Raw genomic sequence first — 15866 nt, 5'->3', positions numbered from 1 at the left:
CCAGCAATGCTTTCGAGTCGTGGGGTCTCACTGGTGGTCCGTTGGTCACTTCCTTCAAGTACGCCGTAGTGACCTTAAATGGATTTCCAAATCGATCTTCTAACAAGGCTTTAGCGGTTTTGTAACCAAGAAGTGGATCCACAGGGAGTCCACAAAAGTTGTGAAAAAGAAAAAAATTGATAAATTATTGACTTATATGCTACGTTGTTCGTTTCTTGTGGTTTTCTATAGTGCTCATTTGCATAAAATTTACGTGACAGCACTAATGTCGTGTACTGAGTTGTGTGCAAGCGGATCTGAGCTCTGCTGACTATACTATATATAAATATTGACAAGGGAGGCAACTTTTTCGCGAAACAATTTGAACACACTCGGCAAAATAGCTTTGAACGTTCGACTTGTTCGCCTCTTTGCAACCAAATTCGTATCAAACGAAAGCTGGATAATTTTGGAACACACTTACCTGTCAGAATATCAAGAAGAAACAATTTTGAGCCTTAATTTAAGCTCCCTTTTCGTAGTTTTCCTCCGTGCATTTTTTCGCAACAGCTGCGGCCAGTTACCTTGGCGCAGACATCACAGATTTACGCGCCATCTAGAGCGAAATGTCACCTCTCCTTACCTGCCAAAGATGTTTTTGCACGACAGCTATGAACAGTCACCTCTCCCTGCTTAGTCACAATTTGCGCGTGACCGGAAATAAATTTTCAGCCGACTTATCGCGCAAACAAATACAGTCGTAAATAAAACCAAAGTCGAATTTCAGTTCACCAAATTAAAAGTTTGTTCTGTTTTGGAAATTAAACAATGATCTCTTTAAATTACGCTTGTTTATCGTAAAGTCTGATTGGGCGATTCCAGAAAATATCCATACCATACCACGGACGGCTTTTAGGATTTCCGAAGGGGAGGGGGGTTCATGATCATGGAATTCTGAAGGCATGGGGGGGCTATTGTGCGTTTTTTAATCAACGAAATGTTGTTTTCGAAGTTTTGATTCGAAAGATTAAGGTACAATCAAGCATAATGATGTGCAGCGTACTCAGGTAGCGATTGCGCGTGTTTCCATTCTCAGCTTGTGAAACAGCGGCCGAAAAAGTCGCAATCTTTTAGTTTCGCTTCCTTCACTGTTTATCACTGGGTTTAGTGGACAGGTATTCCAGTCATCTTTGAGAGGATGACACGGTTACAATTTGAAATGAAGAAAAGGTGAGATCGCCTTTTGAGATTCGATGATCTCGATAATATTTATGCAAATTTGTAACGCTACGCCGAAGATGTAAACAAAGTCTGCTTAAAGGCAAGCGAGCGGCCACGTTGAAGTTTCCCCGGTTCCTTGCCGAATTCTACCGTAGACGTTGTACGTTTTTAAATAAGGAAATGCTTTTTCCGAAGTTTTCATTAGAAAGATTCAAGTACAATCAAGTATAATCTTGAGCAGCGTACTGGTTGCGCAGCAAAGATATTTCAGAAGCGATCGTGTTACATTGCGCGAAAAAGCCGCTATCTTGTCCACGTGCTCCGGCGTAAGAGTCGATCGATTGGAAGGCTGCTCTTGTATGAGGGTTTGGTTAATGACTGCTACTTTTTTTCAGTAACATTCTGTAAATAAAGTAGATAATTACAAAACAGCAACGATGTATGTTTACTTGTGAGGGACTCGGGCACGTGGAATCTAACATTCAAGACGTGCATCACATATCACTGATAAATTTGCATAAAGTTGTTTTCAATGTTCTTGACAATTGGTTTTCTTCTTCCTCGCTATAAGAGTTTGAAATAGTTGAGACTAGGTATTCGTAATGTGGTAATTGAAACCACAAGTTTTCTCTTGATAGCGCCTGGAATCACAAATACAATTTAATTGAATTTTTGGTTCAGAAACTGAAGCCGACTGAAGCATGCGAGGAGTCCTGGGATCACAGACATTCTATGGTTTTTGTGCGTGTATAAAACAAGGGGTGAAAAGAAATAATTTTTGTTTTCATCCAATGCATTGTTCTAGTTTCCTTCTTTTCCTAAAGGAGTTGAATGGCACAAGAAAACAAAGAGGAGTAAAACTGCCGTAAATGGTGTTTATTATTATAGCCAAATTCGGGCTTAAAAAGAAAATTTCACAGCCTGGCCACTAGCGGTAGGTTTTTCTTGTCGCTGAAGAGTAAAGCTTGTCGCCTAGCGCCCCTAGATCACAGCCCTGAGGAGGCATAAATTCATATTCGTTTGTTCATATAGGTGTTGCTAAAGTCGAAAATGTACTTCCCAGAAAAACCGGCAATTCTGAAGGAGAGGGGGGGTTCACGATTATGGAATTCTGAGGGCATGGGGGGGTAACGCATTTTGGAATTTCCGAAGGCAAGGGGGGGTTAAAACTTGGAAGCCGTCCGTTGTTGGGTATGGATATTTTCTGGAATTGCCCATTCTCCTCATTGGAGTTAGCACACAAGCTTCTCGTATATCGATCTCGGAGTAAAATTTACGTAAGCAAAACTAGTGCAAGCAAATAAGATGGCTCAGGGAGGTGAAAACAGCTTGACAGGAGAGCAGAAAAATTGTTGAACTAGGTCGACAGAAGGGCACAATTTTCTTATCCAAGGAAAGGCTGGGACTGGAAAATCATTCATTGTTTGTGTGATCGCGGCACACTTTGCAAATCAGGAAAGAATGTTCAGTTGTTATACTCGACGGGAATGGCTTGCGACGTGTATAAGAAATGGGCGAGGCTCACATCCAACTTTGGCGTGACAGTTCATTCTTTTTTGGGCATTGGTACAGCTAGTGCTCCAACATCACAAGTGATTCAAAGTGCAGCCAATAAACAGTCTGTGAAAACGGCCCTCTCAAATACAAACAGAATTATATGGGACGAGTGCTCAATGGGGAGCTCTCGACTGCTTGAAATACTTCACGAGATTGCCTGCATGTGCAGAAACAACAGCAAACCATTTGGCGGTTGTCAGGTAAGAATTATCTTAGTTTTATATTGTTTTTATGGCAAAAATGATGCAAGAAAGTTCGTTTCCTCGGGCGTCCGCACGAAGTTAAAAATCTTGCAAATTTTGTGACCAGCTTGTAAATAAATGCGATGTTTCTTCCAACCATGGTTCCAAGTATATTCAAATGAATGCAAAGAGGTCATACATACAATTATTAACCAAAGTTAACTTAACGTTAAGTTCATATTAATTCAGGATTGAAAATCTCAAATTAAACTGTATTAAACGCTTACCGTCTATGGAATCGGTGTTCTGACAAGCTTAGTAGGTATTGGAGTCTTGTTAAGCCTCGTAACACTGTTGAAAAACACATCTGGTGCTTTACGAGAGTTAATGAGGGCATCTTCATACACGTGGAACTTAATTTTGATCTTTTCCCCTGAAGATTCATGCACAGTACTCACGCATGCCAGCTCATTTTAGCCTACTGCGAACTCTTTGCAATGCGTGGCAGATGTTTCTAATTATTTCCGGCCAAAATTGAGCCTGACACAATGTTTTTCATTGGGTAGGGTTGGGTGGGGGAGGGTAAAAAAACCGGGAAAATAATGATCCGGACAGTGATTCTAAAATACTCTTTTTTTTTAGGATTTCTATTTTATCTGTCTTGACTTTTTAATAGGTTTTATGTTTAGTTTTAGGTTTATAGTATTAACACATAGTAGCGTATAGTTTACGCATGTCAACTTGTATAGCTGTATTAATTCGTAAACATACAAAAATTCATAATAATAATAATAATAATGATAATAATAATGAAATCACTCTGTTTAACTAGGTCATCTGTGTAGGAGATCATCTCCAACTAATACCAGTTCCTGGAAAGTTTGATGAAGGTTATCCAATGTACCAATCCTGTGTATACCATCGATTGCTTCCTCACACCGTGCGACTCACCATGATTCATCGTCAAAACAAAGAGCGGGACCCACAATTTGTCGCTGTACTGGACGACCTGTACGAAACGAAAATAGTAAACACTTACAAACTATGGAACGGCTAGAAACATAAAAGATGAAAACTCGCCGAGAACAGCGTACGTCTACGACTTGCTGAGAACAGCGCAGTACTAGTAGCAAAAAAGAGGCCGACAACAGTAAAAACAGGACTATTTATGGGAAAAAATGTGTAGCAAACGCTAAAGGGTGCTAATGAATAGAATAGGCGCGCCAGAAGGGCGTAAATACAGCGCAATCAAAATGCATATCCTTTTTATGCACCTTTATGTTAGTGACATTATCAAAACCTTTTAAAGTGATTGACAACACCATGGAAAATTGTCAGTTGCAAAATAGGGAAAGAAACAGTCCTGAAGATAATAAAATTACATGTCAAAGTCAAACTTGCAAATTCTGCTTTATAAATGTATATCCAATTATCCTTGAGAATAATAATCCAGCCATTTGTTGCAAATAATTATAATTATTTTCTCCCAACCGTTAAAACGACTCATGATCAAGACATCAGAACCCCTTTAGCGAATCAAAGGATAAGTCAACGGGAATTAGGTAAAAATGTTTACAATTACATTCAACAAGCCTGTGTTTACTATCACTGACTGTTTAATTACTTCATTTTCTGCAAATAGCTGGAGTGACTGAAGGCAACATTAACCCTTCAGTGAATCAGGGGACCAGCAACAAAGTGTCAGGTATACATAAAATTACGCAGATTAGTAACAAGCCTATGATGAACAGAGATGGTCACTGACTTTTTTCCTTTTTATTTTCTCCAAACAGGTGTAGTGACTCAAGCAGATGTAAACCCTCCAGTGAATCAAGGGACTAGCAACCAAGCATTAGGTATGAACAGTTACATTTACATAATGTGCATCGAGGTTTACACAAAATAATAATTATCAAACATAAATCAATATTTCTTTAACAGGGTGACACATTTCCCTTATCACTACTCATCAGATTGCAGATTGAATTGGAATTTGGAAATTATGTTGGTTATTGAAATTCAATCAACCATGGTTATTAGTCACTTTAGTTATTCTTTTTGTTTTTATCTGAGCAGATACATTGGCTCGAAACAAAAGTATCCTATTAACAAGGTTTCTGTGACGATATTTGAACATGAGATGTAAATAATATATCAGAATGCTGAAAAATAAAACTAAACAAAAAGAAAGGATGTCCACATAGAAACCAAAATTGAGGGGAAGATCAATTCAACTAAGAAAAATGTTGAAAGGACAATCCTTGAGGACATTACAGCTGACAAAACAGATAGATAGTTACGCAAGTTCATATCTGACATTGAAAGGAAAGGCTCTTGCAGGTCCATCTGCTTTCCTAAAGCTTAATAAAGCCACTTTACACTGCCTTTCTCGTGTCTACGAGATTGAGTATATCTCTCAAAAAACAGGCTTTTCTGTGCAAGATACTACAAGAAAAAATCCTTCAGTTAAATGCTATTCTGCGCCCTGATAGGGTTCAAGGAGGACGACTTTCACAAATCAAAAAGAACCAACAAAACAAAGGGAGGTGGATGACTACCAAGATATGCAAGATGTTTATACAAATGACAATGGCCAATCAATGGACAATACGTAACAGATAATGATGATGATCCTTAATACAAAAATGCAAACAAACGAACAGTTCATTGCTCTTACCTCAAATTACACAACTTTTCCATTGTGGGGTAGCTTTTTTGATCCTTTTGTTATCTTTTCTTTGTTTGGCATCATGGCACCCGTGCAAAGAGGAAAGCTCATCTGAAGAAGAGATGGAAGTACGGCAGGAGAGCTACTGCAGCTCTGATGATGACATAGAAGAAGAAATACATAGTAAGGAGAATGTTTTAGTCACGCCAAAAAAGAAACGTGGCAGAAAAGCCCAGTGGATCGACAGTCACATTGCTGATATGGTGGACGTTATCTGCTCAGACGACTACTTTTCAAGGAAGCTGATCTCGCCAACTCCAAAAACACCAAGAACGACGAAGTGTATTATAAAGTGCAACAGGAAGTCAAGAAGTGATACACTGGATCAAGTACTTTCCCCTAAACGACTGCACAAATGCACACAAAATTTAACTAGTGTGTTGCCGAGTGCAAAAAACTTGCTCTGGCTATCAAAACGGCGACTGGTGTTAAAAGGATCCAAGATGAACGTGGTTATGGGCACTGGTTCAATCAGTTATTTGCCTCAATAAAGTCTAGAGTTTCGTGTTACCCAGAGCTTGCAGAGGAGCCATGCTCCAGTCGCAGTGCATCGAGCGTGAGTACCGAAACCAGTCCAGAGGATGAAGGGAAGAAACTTTTTGTCCCCAAAAAAAGATCCAAGGAAAAGAAAAAGAAGGAAGACGTGCTGACAACTGTTGTCAAGGTTCTCAAAGATATCTCCCAACAGGACACTACCGCTGACCTTCGGAAGTTTTTCCAGAAAGAAAACGAACGGGCCAGACAGCATGAAATGCGACTTTTTCAACTGTTTATGTCTGGTACTGGGAACCAAGCACCTGCCCACTGCTTCACAGCTCAAAGTCAAGGAGTTTCGACATACAATCTTCCTGGGCCAAGTAATATGTACCATCAGCAGCCATGCATCAAGTGACACATCATGCATCAAGTGACATGTATCAACAGCCCATGGGCAATGGGGAAGATACCTAACCAAGTTATCCAAGCTACCACAGCCTTTGATTTGAGATTGTAAAGAAACGAGACATTCCTGTTTTTCTTGTTCCTTTGCATAATTTATTTCCAAAACTTAAATTTCATCATTCAGTGATTTGTTGAGGCCTAGATTTTGAAGTACAGGTATATAGCAATAGCCAAGCCACGTATTAGTGCAACTTTAACTTAAAAACACTTACACTGAAGCCTCTTGTTATCCTAATTGATAAAGTGGTGCCTTCAAGTAACTTCTCCGATACAGACCTTTTCCAAGCATTTTCAAAGCATAGAGCTATCTGCATTATGCCATTAATAGGAATAAAGATTTGAATGCATGTAGAAATGCAACCGGGGGAAGTAGAGGACTTGTCACTTGGAATTTAATGTTATGGGAAGGTGTGAACAACTTTTTCCGGGTGTAAAATTTATGATTTGAGTATTTGTTGTGGGGGGGAAGGGGTGAGAAAATTTTGGATAATCTGATTTCAGCAGGGATTTTTTGGTAGTTATTGCAGGACTTGCAGCAAAAACCGTTGCCACACACTACGACAAAAACTCAGCATGGGATTGTTGGGGTTTAATTTTGGATTAGGGGATTCTTTGGGGTTATGATTCAAGCACTATAGGTTTTTTTTAACTTTTACTGATGCTTCATTTGCAATCCTTCCCCACCACTTTAGTCTGGAGTACTCCCTGGGACCCAAGGCAACTTCAGGTGTGTGCCATCAGTTGACCTGACCTGAAAACAAGTCTGAAGCTATATCTAAAAAGGCAAAATTACATAACGGCCAGTATGTATTTATTAAAATGTTATTTGACAGTAGGAATAAATACCATGGCTACTCAAAGTCAGCAAAAGTGAGTTTTTTGATTACCCCTCATTCAACATTATCTCCCTTTGTAAGCTGTCAAAGGACTTGGAGTGAATACAACAAAAGCTGATTATTATTGACACTTGAAATATTTGGAAAATTTTCTTTGTTACAAAGACATTAGTAAATTCCTAAGGGAATAAGAAACTGAAATTATTTTAGATGAAACAGAAACTTCACAAGTTTATTTTTGGTCAAGTGGTGAGGTTTAGATATTACATTTTTCCTCAATAACATGAAGGCTGTAAAGTCTTTTTTGACATTTAAGAAATCTGCCATTAAACCATATTTTATAAAACAAAATGAATAGTCCCTTTAGTTATTAATATTACTTTAAGAACCAGGCAAAATAAAAACATTTGATGACTGCTGTTAGCAACAACAGCTTTCACACAGCAGGACTTGGCACTAACACTCACCCAGTTACCGCAAGAGAACCAAAATATTTGCCACTCTTGGAAAGTAAACTTCAGGCTGTTACTTAAGAACTGAAAAATTTTGAATTTGATGCTGTGTTTTGGGAATGGTTGTTGTTGTTTTTGATTTTGCACATATTCCAAACAACTATCTGCACCTCACTCCCAATTTCATGCCCAAATTTAAATGACTATTTAAGGATGGTGCCTACTTTTGTTACTGTGCATACATTCTGCGCATCTCGAGATACTCGGGTTCCCTATGGATGGTGCCTACTAATACACGGACATAAAATCTTTGCGGAGAAAGCAGAACTTAGCAACTGCTCATCGTATCCAAAAAGAAAATTGGGGGTAACCATGCATTTGTCAGAGATAATAATATTAAGCTTCAATTTAGGAAAAAATGCCATACATTGCTTTGTATTTTGGGGCTTTTTAGAAAAATGAAATTTCTGAAAAATGCATGGTTACCCCCAATTTTCTTTTGGGATCCCAATAGCCATTGCTATTGATCAACTCTTCCTGCATAGTCATAAAGTGCAGAAAAATATTGCTTTATTAGTTGGCACCATCTTTAAAATCTTTAGTTATTTAAAGGAGGGGAGGGGGCATGCATTTAATTAAAAAAGCATTTTATTACAGTATAATGATCCTCAAAAATATGCTGGAGAACCACTTTATAATCAAAGGGAACATCTTACATACCCCGCGTCCCTCTCGCTCTCTCCAAAACTTTTCTACAAGAGCATATTGAATGCGAGTTGCTTGTGGGCAAGTGTCCCTTATCTTTGGGCAGTCTCTAAGTTGTAGAAGTCTCCGTATTGTTTCTCTATCCCTTAATTCTCCTGTGGAAGGATCTCTAGTCAGATCAAGCTTTTGCGGAATAGTATCGCCTCTGTCAATACATCTGTTGTGCAGAACAATACTGGCTAATGAAGCCACTTTGACTTCCTCTTGTCTGCTTTCACATGTTCTAAGTAGTACTCTCCACCGGCTTTTAAGCTGCCCATATGCACCTTCAGTTACCATTCGCCCTCTACTTAACTGGTAGTTGAAATACCGTTGTTTAGGAGTTGGTATGGCATTTGTAAATGGTTCCATTAACCATGTTCTAAATGGAAAAGTGGAATTTCCTGCTACAAGAGGTGAAACAGTTACTCCATGAACATTTCTACCTAAACTGGGTATCAGCTCTTCACCTGTAATGTCTTCCCAAAGTTCAGTAGACTGAAAAATTATAGTCATGAGAATTCCCTGGGAAACCACAACTAGCCCAAATGAATCTATATTTGGCATCAACCATGGCCATAAGCACAATGGAAAAGTAATTTTTGAAATTGTGGTATTCTTTTCACGATTCTGCACCACCAGCAGGGCACTTTAAAAGTAAATGACATCCAGCGATTGCCGCCCAAGCATATGGAAACTGCCACAGTTGTTCCATATCTAAAACCTTTTCCTTGTACTGTGCTTCACCAGTTGGGAAATGTTGTTGCACACACTCTTTCCATAAATAATCAACAATTGCTCTACACACTTCACTCACTATACCACACACAGTCGGCACTCTCAGACCAGTCATCTCCACGATGGTATAGAAGTAGTCGCCTTGGCCAAGGCGGTACAAGCAGATTACTAATCGGTAAGCTGGTGATATAGGTTCTTCAGTGACGGTTTCTCGTTCAAGGTCGTGTTCGATACGACCGAGAATGAACAGGAATGTCGCTCTTAATACTCTGAATAATTCTTTCAAATTGCGGAACAGTTTAATTCATATTTTTCCTCAATCGCGGCTAATCTGAGATCCAGACTCGGTAATACACCATCAGACTTGTCCAAGTTGGTAAACTTTGTTGAGTCTCGCAAAGATCCGGATGTGGTTTTCTCTGTTCCAGACATAACCGATGCTCAGGTGCTTCAGATTATAAAGGGAATCAGTCCTCATAAGGCTGCAGGTATAGACAAAATCAGCGCCAGGTTTTTGCGTATTGCCGCTCCCATTTTAGCTCCAAGCATAGCAAGGCTTATCAACATGTCGTTTTCCACAGGAAAGTTTCCTACTCGTTGGAAAACCGCTAATGTGACACCACTGTTCAAACAAGGTGCAGCCAGTGATCCTTCTAATTATCGCCCAATTTCTGTGCTACCGGTAGTGTCAAAAGTAATCGAACGTCACATGCACAACTCTCTATATGCTTTCCTTATGGATAATAACTTGTTCTATTCCAGACAGTCTGGGTTTCGTAGGATGCACAGTACTGAGACTGCCCTAATCAAGTTAATTGACGAGCTTTTGTTCAGCCTAGATAATAATCAGGTTTGCAGCATGGTCCTGGTTGATTATCGTAAGGCTTTCGACATGGTGGACCATAAGCTGTTGTTGCGCAAGTTGGAACTGTACGGCATAGTAAACCGGGAGCTTGCCTGGTGTCACTCTTATTTGTCGGAAAGGAAGCAAGTGGTCCGTGTAAATGGGAGTGAGTCAAGCGAAGCTTTGATGTTGCATGGAGTCCCCCAGGGCAGTATTTTGGGTCCTTTATTCTTCATTTTGTTTATCAACGATCTGCCCTTGTATACAAGTGCTCAGTTGGACCTCTACGCAGGCGATACGACTGTCACCGCTTCTGCGGGTGTGAAGGACTTAGCCACCTTAAATTCATCACTAAACAAGTCTGTCTCTGAAATTCAATTATGGGCTTCAGCGAATAAGCTCCCATTAAATGAAGACAAGACTAAAGTACTTACGATCACTGGCAAAAGACGCGTGGCCAACATAAATATAGTGACATAGATGTAATCGTAAATGGAAAACAGCTCAGTAATGTGGATTGTGCTACCTTATTAGGCGTAGAAATTGACAGCAAATTGTCATTTAATGAACATGTTGAGAAAGTATGTAAAAAGTTGGCCTCTAGAATCGCAATATTGCGTAAGATCCGAGCGTGTCTACCTCTTAAACAGCGACTTCAGTTTTATAATAGCATTATTCGCCCTGTTATGTCTTACACTAACATTGTTTGGGCAAATTGCGATAAAGAGTCGGTTCATAGGGTCTTAAGATTGCAAAAACGTGCGGCACGCGTTATTTGTTATGCCGATCGCATGACGCCATCAGTTGCTTTGTTTATCAAGCTAGGTTGGATCCCGTTTTATGAGCAACATAAGATTGATAAATGCACAATAATGTATAAGCGAATTAATGGGACTTTGCCGAATTAACTAAATGAACACTTAATTTTAAATAATAAGCGGCACTCCCGCAACACTAGATATTCAAGCACTAATGCTGTTTGTCCTAAATATAAAAGAGAAACAGAAGGAGGACGCTCTTTCGCTGTTTCGGCAACAAGATTGTGGAACAGTACACCAATTGAAATTAGGAAACTAAATTCTGTAGCATGTTTTAAAAAGAACATGTTTGCCAAGATTTTTAAGGAACAACAATTTTTGCATCATTTCATAATTTAATAATTTATTTTTTATCTTGTAATCGAATCCTGTCATATTTTATATTTTAACTGTATATATATATATTTTAGCTTACAGTATTTTAGATTGTAAATAGTTGTGAGGGCCACAAGTTTATTAGCCTTTGGCTATTAAGTGCCACCCTCTTTAAATAAAGGCTTTACTTACTTACTTTACTTTGAATCTAGCATCCGAGTACTGATGCCAAACAACGTCCCACCAACTTGTACTTCTCGGCAGTCGATGGCAGGATCGGTAAACTGTTGCATTTTCTCGAGACAAAAGAAGCACAACCAAAAGTATAAGCTATAATATTAACCTTCGCCTCTGCAGGACATATTGCAACACATACTGCTGCATTGTAAGCCGCCTTCTTCTCGTACCTGCGAGAATTTTTTGCAAAATATAAAACCTTCACGTATATTCATGTATATTCGTCCTCGTCTGCCATGTTGGATACTCTAGCTTTATCATATTTACTGACCTACAGACACTGCAGTATCGACTCTGAATTAAGTGCGGCACAAATGCGGCGTACAAAATCAACAGTCGCATTTCTGCCGCATTTAACTGAACTGAATTCGACATGGCAGAAATTTGACGTATGAACCAGGCCTAAGATAATCATGCATTAATTGATCAACTGGTCCCTGGGTGTTAAGAAAGCCAGCTGTAGAATGGTATCTAATAAGGACACAAATCTTGGTATGGCAGAAAGTTTATTACACAAGAGTAACAAATGCTACAAACATTTCATAAATTTGGTCAGTTAAAGCTGTTGATATGGAAGGGAAAGTTTGGAGACAAGTGGGATGCAAAAGAAGTGAGATGCTTAGTTTTAATTCCTTTGTCCTGAGTTTACCATGAGAAAGTGTTTTCCACAAACTCTCAACATAGGGTCGAATAAATATTCCCTTAAGTCTTGACATATTCATCTCCATGTAAACTCACAACTGGTTCTCCCAAGGAATGTTGTATGCATCAGAAAGTAATATCTCCCTTGTCTTTTTAGGTCAGTGGGGACGTAGACGAATTGATCAAGAAGGAAGTGATAAGCAATGCTGCAAGACTAATGGCATTTGAGTCACCTCAAAATGACGCAACTGCTTCTATTAGTAACGACTCAGGCCAGCTGTTTGTTGTGGTAGATAACGCTATTTTTCTGGAAATCGAAGGAAATCTTGACTACTCAAAAGGGCTTGTTGTTGCTGCTTGCAACTTATTATTATTTTAATCTACAATATGATACCAAAGAAAAGCTTTTGTATCAATTTCTTGAAGAATTTGTGTTGGATGCGAAGCCACTACGAAGGACATTTAATTACAGGCAAGTCTGTGAAGCAAGAAGCTTAAATCTTTAGAACAACTCAAGAGAAAGGCTGCACATTTGATTTTACTATTAGCAAATCTGCAGGAAGATGTTTTGTTTAAACTTCAGTTTGACTTTAAGGAAATGCTGCTACACCATTTGTTGAAGAATTTGTATCAGGCCATAAGTATTGACTAAGCCACTTTGCTGGACACTTAAGTACATAGGCAAATGTGAAACAAGATTTAACTTGAAGTGGGTGTTGTTGGGTTATATTGTCAGTGTGATGGTGTTCTTAATGCACTGTGTGGAGGTGGAAATTAAACATTGACACTTTTATCAACTCACTGCTGTACATCTAAAGATGAAAGATGTAAAGCATTTTAAATGGTGGTTATATTATGTCAGATTAAAAGTTGATGTTGCACACACAGTATTGCCTATTTACCTGTGTTACATCTGTTACCACTTCATGAGGAACATGGTAATTTGTTATTTAGAAGTCTTGCAATGAGAAACATCAGTAACCTTAAAGTAAGTACCATATCATCAATTTTTAGCAGTTCATGACCCTCATTGTAAGTGCATTATTTCATTGTTTTTAGAAGTGGCATTCTTCTCATTTTGAGTTACATCACTCTTTTTGAGAACTTGCGCAACTTAAGCAGTTGCTAAAAGAAAGCTGACCTTAAAAAAATTCAGGCTTGCACGGGATTCGAACCCATGACCTCTGCGATGTCGCTGTCGGTGAAGGATGAATAAATGAACATATATTGGAACTGTGGATGAAAGATTAAATAGAAGAAAGATACCCACAGTTTGTGCGCAACTTAAGCAGTTGCAAAAAGGAAGGTAGCCAGAAAAAAAATTTCAATCAACAGTCCTTCCAAAAGAGTGAGGATACTTTGATGCGAGAAGAAGTACATGTAGTAAAAGCAGACTTGAAAGCAGCTAATGAGTTGCTGAGCAATGCAACAGCAGAACTACATGATGTCCTTTCAGTAACAGCTCTCAACAAGCAAAGTGTTAATGTAAGCACTATGATGCTTGGAACTGCTAAGACAAAGCAAGACCAGGCAATGTGTGACCGAGTCACAATAAGTCTATTTTAGTTTCAAGTCCAAATTATTTTATTTTAGTTTCAAGTCCAAAATTTGCATTGTTAATTATTCTGAATTAATCATCATTTAGTTATTTTCCTGAATTTTCTGGTTTCATTACACACCTTAGTTTTTTGTGTAATAACTACTCCCAAGTATCCTGTTTTAGTGTGTTACAGATTCACACCCTTCCCTTTTATGGTTTATATGTTTAGATTTTGTACCTTGAACTACTATAAGTTAGCCTTCTTTTGGCTTAGTTAGTTTAGTTCATTAGTTGGTTTCACAAGAGCAAGTCACCAAGCAGGACTGAAGTCCCCAAAACGTAACTCAGATGATTCAGATGTTTATTAGCCTGCGAATACAGCCGCCTCTCATTTGCTCCCGCTACTACGTGTGAAACGCGAAGAGAGACGTCTGCGATTCGCCGCCAGAAATTCCATACTGATGACGTAAATCTGTCCTGAATCCGGACAGGAGCGCTGATTGGTTGATTGAACAATTTTGCATAATTAGCCCTATAATTATTCAGTGTTCTGATGTGCGAAACTCATAACCAATATGTATCTATGTATGATGGGGAAGTGGATCCTCGCAATCGACTTGTGCAAATGATGCATTCTGGCAGTCCAGAAAGTGTAAAAAGCCATGTACTAGAACAGTTTGCAGACAGCAGCAAATGTCTATGCATTCTAATTGCAACCATAGCCTAAGGAATGGATGTCAACTGCAAGGGAGTCCAACGGGTGATACACTTCGGTCCATCCAAGTCTACTTTACAGATAGATCTTGCATCTCTGCAGCAGATGATTTCCTTAGCAGTGGAGGATCGTTTTTAGATACCATAGCACAGCACTCTTTCCAAATTTCTTTCAGAAAAAGCTTACACATTTCAGCTCTTAACTCATTGACACGAAACACTGCTCTGGCAATGCCACTCCATGTACCTTGCAGCAAGGTTCTGCCAAGGGGTTCAAGCTCAGTTTTCAGCTTGCGATGCTTGACTTGTGATGGCCAGGAAATGGAAACCTTTTAGTGATAGTAAAAGGACATCTATCAGTATTATGGTACAGTATGGTATGGGTTCATCATTGTTTTGACTCTCCTCCTATACCATCACAATATGTCAAAACTGATCCCACATGAACATCTACAAATATAGCTCGTCCCTTCTTGCCTTTTACAATGGGAAGCTATGAGAGGGACTATAATCTACAGAAGAATCTCGGTTTCTTGAACTTACTAAAGAAATGAAAATTGCTTCATGAACAAGGAGGTTCGAGAACTACACAAACCGGGGTTCAAATTATGCAATGAAATTAAATAGGCTGGACTAATTTCATACCTTTACACCGAGTACCTTGTTCGGCTTTACCGAACCTGACGCCTCGAGTGAAAGATTTCTGTCCAAAGAAGTACAAGTGGTAGGGCGAGGTGTTGCAATCGGCGAGAGCTCGCAATAAAATTGATTTCCACCCGAGGTTGGCACAGGGCTGCTTGTGCACGTTGCGGACGGATTCACGTGGGATGTCAAGGAACTTTCCATTCCAAATTCAAGGCTTCGCGCTGCTTGCCCAAATCTCCTGCTTCGCATTTCGTTTTCCACGCCATCAATATTTTGTACTAGTTTCTGCCACTTTTCGACCAGTCTTTTACAGGAACGACAACAAAACAGCAACCCAAAATGTCCAACATAGCTTGTTGAAATCGACGGAAGAGAGTCAAACAAATGTGCTAAATTTCGCGGGATTTTTAGCAAAAGGTCAGTGATAGCCGCTTTTACATTTGTTGTAACGTAATACCTTTGCCCTGTATTGACTCCTTTTCTACAAAGAATGCAAGTCTCATACATATTATTAGCATTACAAAGCGTTTCCATATTCATTCCTTCACCACCTCAGCCGCCATTTTGAAACTGAATGCTAATTTATGCGATATGATTGATTCTCGCAATTTTAATTATGCCATATTAACGCCGGAAGATTTACGTCATCAGTATGGAATTTCTGGCGGCCAATCACAGACGTCTCTCTTCGCGTTTCGCACGTAGTAGCGGGAGCGAATGAGAGGCGGCTGT

The sequence above is a fragment of the Pavona decussata genome, unplaced genomic scaffold (assembly GCF_977016875.1).
Source record: "Pavona decussata unplaced genomic scaffold, jaPavDecu1.1 SCAFFOLD_219, whole genome shotgun sequence".
NCBI classification, from domain to species: domain Eukaryota; kingdom Metazoa; phylum Cnidaria; class Anthozoa; order Scleractinia; family Agariciidae; genus Pavona; species Pavona decussata.
The sequence above is the reverse complement of the archived record's forward strand: the minus strand, read 5'-3'. Positions refer to the sequence as shown.